Source organism: Tasmannia lanceolata, unplaced genomic scaffold, assembly GCF_043159265.1.
Source record: "Tasmannia lanceolata isolate RefF3 unplaced genomic scaffold, GAP_Taslan_0.1 ptg000015l, whole genome shotgun sequence".
Classification (NCBI taxonomy): Eukaryota; Viridiplantae; Streptophyta; class Magnoliopsida; order Canellales; family Winteraceae; genus Tasmannia; species Tasmannia lanceolata.
In genome coordinates this window covers 55352815-55365477 of record NW_027518692.1, presented here as the reverse complement: position 1 = coordinate 55365477, position 12663 = coordinate 55352815, and the positions used below count along the sequence as shown (strand labels likewise).

At 37.9% G+C, this 12663-nt stretch overlaps 1 long non-coding RNA gene and 1 other non-coding gene across 2 annotated transcripts; both read right to left on the bottom strand.

Annotated features, from left to right (window-relative positions):
• Positions 1-1773: 1773 nt before the first annotated feature.
• TRNAY-GUA (transfer RNA tyrosine (anticodon GUA)) lies at positions 1774-1860 on the bottom strand. Its single transcript is given in 2 exon segments — positions 1774-1809; positions 1824-1860. It is a non-coding gene; the product is annotated as a tRNA-Tyr (tRNA).
• Positions 1861-3920: 2060 nt separating this feature from the next.
• LOC143846116 (uncharacterized) lies at positions 3921-12663 on the bottom strand. Its single transcript, XR_013234657.1, has 2 exons — positions 12419-12663; positions 3921-4298 (listed from the first exon to the last, which is right to left on the bottom strand). It is a non-coding gene; the product is annotated as an uncharacterized LOC143846116 (long non-coding RNA).

The window sequence follows — 12663 nt, the reverse complement described above, 5'->3', positions numbered from 1 at the left end:
GTCTGAGAAAAGAGGGGGAATATGCATATCTCATCACACCAAATACTGCTTTGATGAGAATGCTCTTAAATTTTTAAATAACTGGGTAAACGTTGTGAATTGTATTATATTATATTCTATCATTAATGTGGGGCATACGAAACATTGTCATTAGGGAAAAAAAGTTTTGAATCGTACATCTAGATCATAAGATATACGACGAGAGAGAGGGTGGGAGGGCTCGACATGGGCGAGGAAAACAGCAAGATACGGAAAGGAGAGAGCGGAAGAAGAGGTGGCACGAGGAATGTAGGATACATTGCAAGTTTAGAATCATTACCCGAAGCCATGATGTCATTGGATCTCTGATCATCACACGCACAATATGCTGTTATGACTGTCAGATATGTCATCTCCTTTGGCCGTCAGAGCATCTCCTCTGGTTTATGATCTCTGTCATAGTGTTCTGTCATAGTGTTCTGTTCGCAAGAGTACAATGGGTGTTTCTCTACATCTTTTCTTCATGTCTAGAGATTGGGATGAAATCCTTGTACATATAGCTATATTCCCTCCCCCCATAATGGAGAGATTTAACGAGATATCAAATGCGAGTTATCTCGCTAAACTTGCTAATCATCATTCATTTACTTGGGCTCTGTTCATCAGCATTAACGAAGGCTTAGACTCACATTTTAGAAATGACAAGATGTGGCCGCTAAAGTAACGAGAGGCCTAAAATTCTCCCACGTGGCCTATCTCAAGGATAGCATATAATTATTTATTACTTTGAAAATAGACTCAATGAGTCTACATCTTTAAAAAATTTACGTGGTGCCACTATTTGAAAAAGGGAAGTGATATATCCGTCCCTTCTGATTACTAGGGACACCTAGCGCCAATGTACGTGACAATCAGGTCCATTGAATTCTTCGTCGAGTACATCAGCCCCACTTTAGTCATTGATACACTGGCTCTGGATGTCCCTGGTAATCGAAAGGGGCGGATATATCACTTCCTTTTTGAAAACAATGCTCTAAGCCAATTAATCGGGGTAAAATAAAAAATCTAACCAGTTGTTTTAAAATACAAAAAGTTTATTTTGCTAGCTGGGAAGTGATATATTTTACCTCTTTTATTCCCTAGGCCACCACCTCCGGTGTATTAACGAGTAACAAGTAACGACTGTTGCTTTTCCATATTAAATGGGGTTGCTCGGGTAAGAAAAGGCCTGATATATCATTTTCCAGGGAGAGAGCAAACCCAAACCCATGAACCACTCTGGCCACAAGGAGTGAAAATATCACTAAGATATCAAAATATCAATTGATAAAATTTATAAAAGGCTACTGATACTGGCACTACCATGTTTAAATAATAGCACAAACTCAGCTTGTCTTTTCTCTTTTAATTGACTCTTGATAGCTTTTTCGGAACCGTAGAAACCTCTAGCAACTGTTTAAATAATAAATGACAAGATACATTAGTGCAATTATAAAAACATGGTGACCTTTATAAAAATGTACGAATAATAATAATATCTATGAAATGGACAAAAGAAAAATCAAAAGGGCCTTTCATAAGGCTACTGCTGTTGGCACTACAGTGTTTTAATAATTGCACAAATTGAGCTTGTCATTTTTTTTTTTTAAACGACTGTCAAAGTTACTAGTTTCCAAAAAGCTCTCAGAAGCCAGTAAAAAAGAAAAGAAAAGACAAGTTGCTTTTGTGCAATTATTAAAACCTGGTAGTGCCAATATCAGTCACATTCGATAACTGCAAAAAAAATTAAAAATTTCCGACCTGCCGGATTCGAACCAGCGACCTAAGGATTACCTGTTAGACAACTACAGTCCTCCGCTCTACCAACTGAGCTAAGGTCGGTTATTTATCCTTTGAGTCAAAATAATTATATTTAATTAAAAACAATGTAAAGAGTGTTTTTGCATCTGGCACATACCTTCTACGATGGTCCCTAGCAAATCCAATGGTTTGTTATATCGTGGTGGACGGCCGTGCAGGCAAGGGCAGCCCCAAAAAAAAAAACAGTAGGGCCCATATTGTTCAGGTGATCTAAACCATTCATTTGTTGGCCCTGATCAAGATATGGTGTGCCCAGAAAATCTTCTCCATATGATGATCCTTATAATGTGCCTTACAATTTTTTTTAATTCCCATATTTTTTTTCCCAGAAGAATTGAGCCATGTTGCAGGTAACAGATTTAGAAGATCATCCCATCGAGGTGACCTCAAGATTATGTAGAACTTTATAAAATGGAGGAGTGCTAAACTTGCAAAAAATGGGATGAAAGGGCGCCCCATTGGTGGAAAGTCACCAGAGTGTATTTAATGGTCTTTGACTTGTACATGTAAATGCACTTTGGTGAGTTGTAGGTAGGTCGCGCCCTTTAGTTTAGCACTAGTCTTATAAATACAAAGTTTCCTTTAGCTATTGAATACCTTAATATTTTTGAGGATTTTGCAAAAAGAGGCTTCTACTTTGCTTTATTTGTAAAGACAAATCTCCAAGTTTCACAGTTTACAATAAAGTCGTCACATTTTGAACATGTTATCAATTTGTAACCAAAATACTTGTGGTAGAATATTTTCTCATAAAAGGCCTGTTTAAATTGCAAGAATTTTTTGGAAAAGTATTAAAATGGGAAAATATTTCTAAAATTTCCTACTTTTTTGAAACGGGAAAAAATATATTACGATGGGGTAAAAAATGGTATGACTGTAGGATGATGCCACGTGTCCTTTTTTTTATGAATAAAAGATCTCTCATGATTATTCATCATCACGATTATATGTTAACCCACATGCATAATAAACAAGCCGCATACTTTACTAATCTCCTATGGCAACAAGCATTTTACCCGATCCGAGAATCTAAAGCTTTTTCACCCAAATGATGAGGAGAGTCCACATGGCATGCAAAGACAAAAGGTTGCATGAAGAGGAGACAATCTTATATATACACGTAAAAACACATTACAGGAGTGAGGTTTTTTTATCTACTATTCGATCCTTGTCTTCTGGAAACCTAGAACACAAACCAGAGGAATGTTCACCGTTAAAGAAAGGTCTTAATTGCTCATTAAGGCTAGTATAACTACGGTAAAAGGGAAGAAAAGGTGTTGGACGCCCGCACTCCCCTTCCCTGGACCCTACACTCATCCTTGATCACCCATACCCCAGAAATAACCCCTATTCGAATCTGCTAATTTTGTTATCCACTCCATCATCTTGCTGTTCATTTATTTGGTTGGGTTAAAATCTAACTTGGGTGTCGAAGTGGTCGGACTAAGTCCGGACCCCCTCTTTTCTGTGATTGTAGTATGTAGATATCCAGCGGAGGTTCTCTACCAGCCGCACGATCACAGATCCAGACATCATCAGATTGACCCCATTCGTGAGACCCTTTTTTATTTTGCTCGAACACTTCGTGGCAATGAGAAACCCTCATCCCCAGCAAGAAGACGGAGCAGTCACCGGCAGACATTTCGGTTTCTAGGGAGCAAGATTCGCGAGCCTCATGGCAAAATTTGCCCGTAACTTGTACCAACCCCATTCAAAATTTACTTGACCTTCAATTTATGATAACATCCCTCTAATTGACTGTAATAACATTATTTCCCTCTAAATATGGGAAAGAATAAGAATTCCATCAGAAATGTTTTTCTTGAAATCCAGGAAAGGCCTTGATGGTTTAAGAACACATGTATACTTAACTGCAAGGCTATTCAAGTAGCTGTGAGGATCAGCCTCCATTAAAGCATGGAACCACATTTGATGTATTGTTTACCTTCTTCACCTGTGTCAGATCCCAATAGAAGATTGTTGAAGATGTTTTCCACCCCAATCAACATATATGTATTCTATGTAACGGGATGTAAAGAGATTTAAAACAAAGACATCTACTAAAAAGATGATGAGCAAAGTAGAAAAGACAAATAGAGGATCATTAAGAGGCATACTAGGAAATTCATACTCCTGAAATAACAGATTAATCTAAAACAAAGACATCTTCTTCTAACAAGAACAAGTCCCAAGTATCATTGTGCTAAAAAAACCCAGTCTGAAAACATTAAAATGATTCACCAGTTCAAGCAGCAGTCCTAAAACCTAAAGCTACAAAACATGTAATTACTAGGACCCCCCTTTCCACGAGGAATTTTTAGCAAAAGCCCACACTTCTCTGCGGTGAGATGAGATATATATGGAGAAAGCCTGTCTCTCATGCCTTGATGAAACTACTTCGATCTCTGCCTCATCTTTCGGCGCTTCCTCTTCAGCCTCCTCATGCGCTTCTTCTTCCACTGTAAACACATACAAAGCCCGCTTGAAACATAAATCATTTTGACTTTGTTCAGAATAAAATGTACAATCAGGTGAATAAATTCAATAAACACACATGTTGACTATAATACACTGAATTATATTTGGAGATTGCTCCAAACAGACATTCAACTGACTTGATTTTTGATAGATATGTAAGCCAGACTGAAATGTCTGGACCACATGAAGAGAACCATCCTGCTGGCATCTTCAAATCATATTGCTTTCTAGGCCATGTTTGTTTTTTATTTCAAGAACCGATTGTGAGTCCAAAACTGGTTTTAGACTCAAATTTACATGTAATTTTGGGCCCACTAATCAGTTTTGGACTCCTAATCAGTTTTCAAAATCCAAAACAAAGACTCACAGTTGGTTTTCAAAATCCAAAAACAAGCAGAGCATAATAAATTGTATACAGAAGTGCACATAAACAAATATCAACTATAATAAACTGAATAGAATAATTTGATGGATGAAGGTTTCACATATTTATATGGTCTGCATTTAGAGGTAACATGTTTGGTCTCCAATTTTTACTAACATTGTAGCGACACCACACAAATTTTATAATCAAGCTCATGCAGGATAAAACTCATAAAACAGAAACTGTTCCAATATCAACTGACCATGCATCAAGGTCCCCACATACAATGTCCTACTTAATCAAACCCAAACCCAAACCCACATCAACTAGCCACGATACTAGAATATAATGTACTATTTTATCAAATCCCAAAACCACGGCATCAATCAAAGGCTATGTTGCAATCACCCACAAGTGTTGGAATCTGACACGGGTATCAAGAGTTGGATTTGGCAAACTTTAAAAAGAAGGATCCGTCAATTTGCCAAAATATTTTAATCAATTTTCAAATTATAATTATTTTACACAATATTGAGCATAACAAGTAATATATTAAAAAATCAATAGATTAAGTAAATATAATGTTTTATTTCCATATAAAAAACTGAGGAATGCTAGCGTCAAGTGGAGTGCCTGAACATTTTCGGATCCCTACTGGATATCAAAGTGCCATGTTGGCATTCTTTTTTAGAACTAAAATACGCTGATGTTTAACTGCTGTTAAAAGAATCAGATATCAGGCTTTCCCGCTTTTAATGAGTTAGCAACAATGCGGGTAAAAGGTGTTTTTCGTTGCACTACTTTCCCTAAATTGATTTCCCACAGTTGTGGAGATTTGGCGAGGAGGAATCTCATCTATGGGTTAGAGTCATTGAGGGGAAATATGGGACTCTCCCTGGGAGATGGAAACCGAAGGATTCTTTTAAGCACAAAGGTCTCACATTGTGGAGAGAAATTATGGGATTTTGTAATCTTTTCGAATAAGGAATGAGGTTCCGAGTATATTCGGGTAATAGAATTCGCTTTTGGCTCGATTTATGGTGCGGGGAGCATTGTCTCAAGGACTTATTCCCCGATCTGTTTCTGATGTCATCTAGGAAAGATAGCGTGGTTTGTGAAAACTTCGAACGGAGGGATGGAAATACTTTTTGGAAACCGCTTTTTAGGAGAAATTTCTTTGACCATGAACTGGACTCTATTGATAGGTTGTTGGAATTGTTGGAGAGTGTTTACGTAAAGCGGGATGGGGTGATAAAAGGGTTTGGATATGGAACACACATGGAACCTTTTTTGTTAAATCCTTCTATAACCACTTGGTGACTAGTCCGGCGTCTTCCAAATTTGCTAGTGTGGATATTCCAGTCTCCTGTCTCAGTATGTACCTTCGGATGGGCGGCTCTAAAAAATCGAATCCAGATTGTTGATCTCTTGAGGAGGAAAATCATGATTGTTAACCATTGTGCTATGTGTTTGGAGGATGCAGAGTCAGTAGATCATCTCCTCATCCATTGCAAAGTAGCTAGAGAGGTTTGTGCAGAGTGATTCGAAGGTTTGGCATTTGTTGGGTTTTTCCGAAGCAGTTGTCGAATTTGTTTTTTAGGGTGGAGTAACGCTCCCTGGAAGAGTAAGGGTAGGATCCTTTGGAAGATGTGCTTCCTAGCTATTATTTGGGTGATATGGAAGGAAAGAAATGTTAGAATTTTTAAAGGAAAAGCTAAAAATGCTCAATTTCTTTATATTAAAGTCGTCGCTTTGGTGATTTCATGGGCCAAAGCGCTCCCATCATTTGCTATAAACTCTGCCTATGACTTGTGGGAAAGATGGAGTGAGGTTTGTAATAGTGAGGAAACAAAGAAGAAAATATTGCAAGCCTGGACCCCACCTCCTACCGGTTTTGTTAAATTTAACTTTGATGGATCAAGTTTTGGGAATCTGGGACCCACCGGTATTGGGGGACTCCTTAGAGATGCTGAAGGGACGACTTTGTGGGCATTTGCGGGCCCCCCTTGGCATAGCCGATGCCACGGAAGCCGAAGTGCGGGCTGTTCATCAAGGTATGAGACTTGTTGCTCGAGATGGGTGGGAAAAGGTTATTGTGGAGGGAGATTCGGCCAATGTTATCCGTTGGTTAAATGGTCATCGAAAGCCTCCTTGGAGATTTGATGATTTATTTGATGAGATGGATGATTTAGCTACGTGTAAGTGGTTCGAATTTGAGCATATCCGCCGCTCGGCTAATGAGGTTGCGGATGCTTGGCTAGACCCGCTAGAGGTGTGGCGCTTTATGATGAGCTCCCTCCTTAATGGCTTTGCTTTGTTGTATTTTAGTTCTTTTATTTTGTCTTTTTTCTCTCTCTCCTTCCCTTTTTCATTGTTGTATTGACCATCTCGGTTGCTTTGTTTTTTAATGATATTTAGCTACCTTATTAAAAAAGAAAAAAAGATAATCCACATCATTTAAGCAATTCAAAACATCTTATGCTTGATTTCCCATAATTGCATCAATCTATAGACTACTTGTAACACTAAATTGATATCAGTGAGTACTCATCTTCAAATCACCACCCACAACATTCCCCCCCCACCCCTCCCATAGTGCCATCTAATGATGGGGATACCCATTAAAAAATGATGGTGATTGATGTCCCTATTTTTTTTAAATGGTCAAAATTTCATCAATCAGACCGAGGTCAAAGATACACAAAATATACAAAAACAGAAAAAGAACAATATAAAAAGATAACCAATCAAGGAGGAAGGAAATCATATTGCTCCAAGGCTTCCAAATGAACACCCCTTTTAGCAAGATGGTCAGCCGCCCCATTGGCCATTCTTCTAACACGGAGAAAAGAAATACCAGAGGACCCAACAATATCTCTGATCTCATTGAAATAATCCGCAAAATGCCAAGGAAAGGAATGAGTGCCAAAAAGTCAACGAATCACATTGATAGTCTCCTTCAACCACTATATGATCGAAAAATTCGCCCTCTAATAGTTTAATCCCTTGGTGAATTGCACTAACTTCTGTCTCGTTAGAATCAATAATACCTAAAGGACCCGTAAAACACCATTTAATCTCACCCTTCTCATCCCGCGCCGCTCCTCCAATGTCCGCCGGACCTGGGTTGCCAAGACTAGAGCCATTGAAGTTCAATTTGACAAAACCACTCTCCGGCGGTTTCCAAGATTGAGAAATGGGGGAAACTATATGAGAACTACGACACACCTCTCTCTAACGAGCAACGATTGATATCCCTATTATAGGTCTGCATATGGATGAGAGACCTATTATAGGTCTGCATATAGAAACTCTCATTGACATACGGTACCATGATTAAAACATAGCAACAATTTATGGATGATCAAGAGCAATACTATAACATGTAAAAACCGACACATTAGTGGCTTGTATGAAACATCAAAGCTATTGGATATTTTAGGGTGGGCTCTATGGTCAAGTGATCTCCATCTATGCATCAGAGCATAGATGAATAGTTTTCAATCATCCGATCATCTGACTATTGACCATACTTGTATGCTTTGCTTTACTTTAATTAGTAAATACAAACTTAATATATTTATAAGGACACCCAAAAGTACACCAATGAACCCCCTTAATTGATATTAGCACCTAAAATTAAACTTTGGACCTTAGGATGGTCCCCACCAACTACGCTATTTGAATGTTTCCACCAGTAATAAAAATGGTTGTATTCCCATCACATTCTACCAAAATTTTCCCATTCTTTCTATATTAGAATGTTGAATGTCATCAGGCAAACAGGTGCTGGTACAAAACATTTCCACAGGCCTCTTTGGCAAAATGTACATCGAATTTCAAAAATTTGTTGTAGGTCCGCAATTGCTTCCTCTATACTGTCTTTCATCCTAATAACTGAATGCCTCCTTAAGACTAGGGGCGTGTTTGGCAACCATCAGAGCATAGATGAATAGTTTCAATCATCCGATCATCTGACTATTGACCCTACTTGTATGCTTTGCTTGAAACGAGCATGATATAATAACTCAATACTATGGATGTGGGCCCCATTTACTACTGTTAATATTCTTTTCCAAATAATATGTATCCAAACTAGAGGAATGTCCTAGGAAAAAGTTTCCCCTTTCACATTTGTGGCACCAAATGATGAAAGACTACTCAAAAGTAAAGAAAAAGAAAAAACTTTCTTAGGAAAGTCTTGACAAGGTGGAAAGACCATTTCTACTAACCAAACGGACCCCTTATGCTCCATTTGGTTGCTCGGAGAGTAGCGGAATATGAAGTCAAAAGGGAGGAGACAAGCATTTTGATTTGTCTAGAATTACTTTGGAGAATAGAGTAAGTAGTGTTTGGTTGCACGGAATATAATCGAAGAGCAGGAGAATAAGTAGGGGAATAATTATCAATATAGGGAGAGAGATGGAAAGCACCATTCTCTAGAAAATTCAACCAAAAGTCCTGGTTTAGTCATAAGGAGAGGACAAGGAGTCCATGTCACCAGACAAGCAATTATTACATGGGAGACATACAAGAGAGTAAAAGGGGAGTCTAATGCCATTTTGGCAACCAAACAAGGAATTTGTCCTACGTGGCAGCGATCCTCCAACAAACTTCCTGGAAAATAAAAAACCAATGGCAACCAAACGGGGAGCATTAAATGTGTGTTTGGTTGCACAAAAGCTTCCCTTTGACTCCCTTGGATGTCTCTCATGTAATAATTGCTTGTCTGGTGACATGGACTCCTTGTCCCTCCTTGTGACTAAGCCAGGACTTTTGGTTGGATTTTCTAAAGAATGATGCCCTCTCTCTATCTCCTCTCTCCCTATACTGGTAATTATTCCCCTACTTATTCTCCTGCTCTTCGAGTATTTGCCGTGCAACCAAACATTACTCAAACCATTCTCTGAGACAATCCCAGACAAAATCAAAATGCTTGTCTCCTCCCTTTAGACTTCTTATTCCACTACTCTCCGAGCTACCTTCGAACAACCAAACATACCCTTAGGTACCTAACCAATATTCCAAAAGACCCCGGACTGATGAAACGTGATATTGTAAGGCCCTTAAACCACTTAGGATTGTAACATTCCACCATGCTTCGAAAAAGAATCCCCAGCGGCCCACTCTATGACGGCATTCACTCTAGTTGCTCTAAGAAGCCCTTTTACAGGTCGCCCCTTCCGTTCAACGACCCAATCTGTGACGACTTTCACTATGGTTTCTCTATGTTGCCCTTTTCACATGGCACACCTTCGTCCAATGGCCCTTTTCACAGGTTGCGCTTCCGTGACTTGAATATGAGACATTGAGTTGGCTCTAATGCCAAATGTTAGGTACCTGACCAATATGCCAAAAGCCCCAAGACGGATGGAACACGTTAGGCTAGGCCCTAACACTACATAGGATTGCAAACATTCCACCACACTCCGCAGCCGACTTCCTCAGTGGCCTACTTTGTGACAATTTTCACTCTGGTGTTTCTAGCAAAGTCACAATGAAGTAGTACAAAGCTGAACAACTAATCAACCTCTACCTAACAAAGTGAAGAAGAAAACTCAATAGGCGTCAATTCACTAGCATGGAAAGTTTTTTCCAAAAATCAATGTAATAAAGAAAAAATAAATCTACCCTTCAAAAAAAAATAAAGAAAATAAATCATCTCATTTCTCTTAAGATGCCACCCTTATCCCACTTACCTACAAGCTTAGGATAGATATCATATCTCCTACATATAAACAAAGAATAAAAAAAACTCATAGCTCCTATCACCTACCTAAAATCTAAGAAATGACACATAGCTCTTATTACCTACCTAGAAACTAGGAAAGGGCTCATAGCATAGAAATCAGAAAGGATAACTCCTATGTAGGGCAAAAATCCTACTAGACACCAACTTCTAGAAAAGGGAAAAAAGAGAAAACTTAAATTCCTACAGATCTGTGACACGGACGAGCACAGGTGACTCGTTGTGAATTAATCCATGCAGTAATGACGAGGTTTCAGTATTTGGTGCTTAGGTAGTTTACATTCGTAGGAGCCCTAAAATCATCTACAAGCCATTGGATTGCATCAAATATTCAAAGTGACCTGTCTAAATTGGATCATACCAACTGAATTTTCCAATTATGGTATCTGCAACAATGGAGTGGAAAACTTTCTGTTGATTGAAAACCACCATAAATTTCCCCTATTCTGTTTTAAGGGGAAATGGCATGTAATATACACAATATATAGCACGTAATATACACAATATATAGCACATTGATAAAAGCCCAAATAAAATGCCAAGCACTCAATGCATTGTGAGACTCGTCCCCATAATGGTACCTTAGGTTCAAGATCCAAGGTTACTACATTGCAACACGACATTACAAAATTGTAACGGCCAACAGCTGTTGCTTTTATTTTACAGCTAAAAAACAATTATTTCAGCTTTTCCCCAAAAAAGGGGTAGATACACGCCATGAAATAACAAAGCCTTAAAACCCACATGGTTTCTTCAAAAATGTTTTTTTTAATGGTTCCCTCAACAATGCTTAGCAATGAAAAACTAGTTATGGTGGTCATCAAAAATTTTAAAATCTGTGTAACTAAGAAAATCAAGAAATCAAAACCATATCCTTTGAAACCCAGAGAAAAAAAGAGAGAATAACTATAAGCAATAGAATCCCGCTCGTTCCAGCATTTTAACAAGTGAAACATAATCTGTACATCAATTCCTTATATAGAAACACTTCTTCAAAATGAGATACGCTAAAAATCACATGTATGAAAAACGCCGAAAAAACCCACGAAAATCTATGAAGAACCTCTAAAATCATAAACGTAGCTAAAAAATAAGCATTGTCAATTGAAAGAAAAAAAAGCAAGAGAGAGAAGCCCTTACCTACAAATCTATAACAGAAAAAAATATATATAATAGAAGCTTCCGAATTTTCCAGATCTAAATGACATACATAACAAAAATAAACAAAAAACCAGATATAATCTAAGATCGCATATAATATATCCGAGAATCTATCATAGACACACCTAATCGATTTAATAATTTGTATATAGGAATTTAGACCTTGGCCCTCATTTTCTCTCCCTAAAATGTGTTTTAGAGTTTGATAGATCTGGGTTCTTGTTTAAAGAATCCATGTCAATGGGTAATTTGGTCATTCATATCAGACTTTCTTATAACTAAGAAAATAAATATATATCAAAAGAGCCAAACTGAAATGAGTGGAAGTTAGTGAATAAAAAAAGCTGCGAATTATAAACATAACAGCCAAAAGAATTAAAAATCAACCTGCACTTAACAAAAAAAGAAGTAAAAGGCCTAACAAGGCACGAGGCATGCACTTTTTCTTAGAAGGTAAACCCTCCAATACACCAAAGCAAGGAGCGGAGGAGCACACTGACGTATAAAACAAAATACAGTTTCTTTTTGAAAAGCAACAAGTCCCATAAATGTAGATCCAACCAATAACCATGATTTTGTGGGCATTACAATCCAATTCTAAGATCGAGTCAGCTCTATCAAAAGGCTTATCTTTATATATATATATATAATACCAAAGATGAAAGATCTAATCACTAGAGGGAAATGAAATTTGCAGTCTCAGTTTTAAAACCCTATAGGAATTTAGACCTTGGCCCAAAAGCTGAAGAACGAAATGCAACAAGAACAGAAAACGGAAACAAAAGATCAATGAAAACAAATTAGGGTTTTAAAATCGAATATCAGACCTTGGCCCTCATTTTCTCAGGAAACTTTGGCCGAATTCCTTTTGCTCAGCAGCGGGCTAGGGTTAGGGTTTTGGAGGAATCCCTTTCAATATTTATAGGGTTAGTGTTTTGGACCTTGGGAAAAAGGGTGTTTTGGTCAGTACGAAACATGGTGATTGAACCAGCGCTAATCAATTTTGCTGATATTGGCACTACAATATTTTGATAATTGCACCAATTCATATTGTCTTTTCTCTTTTGATTGG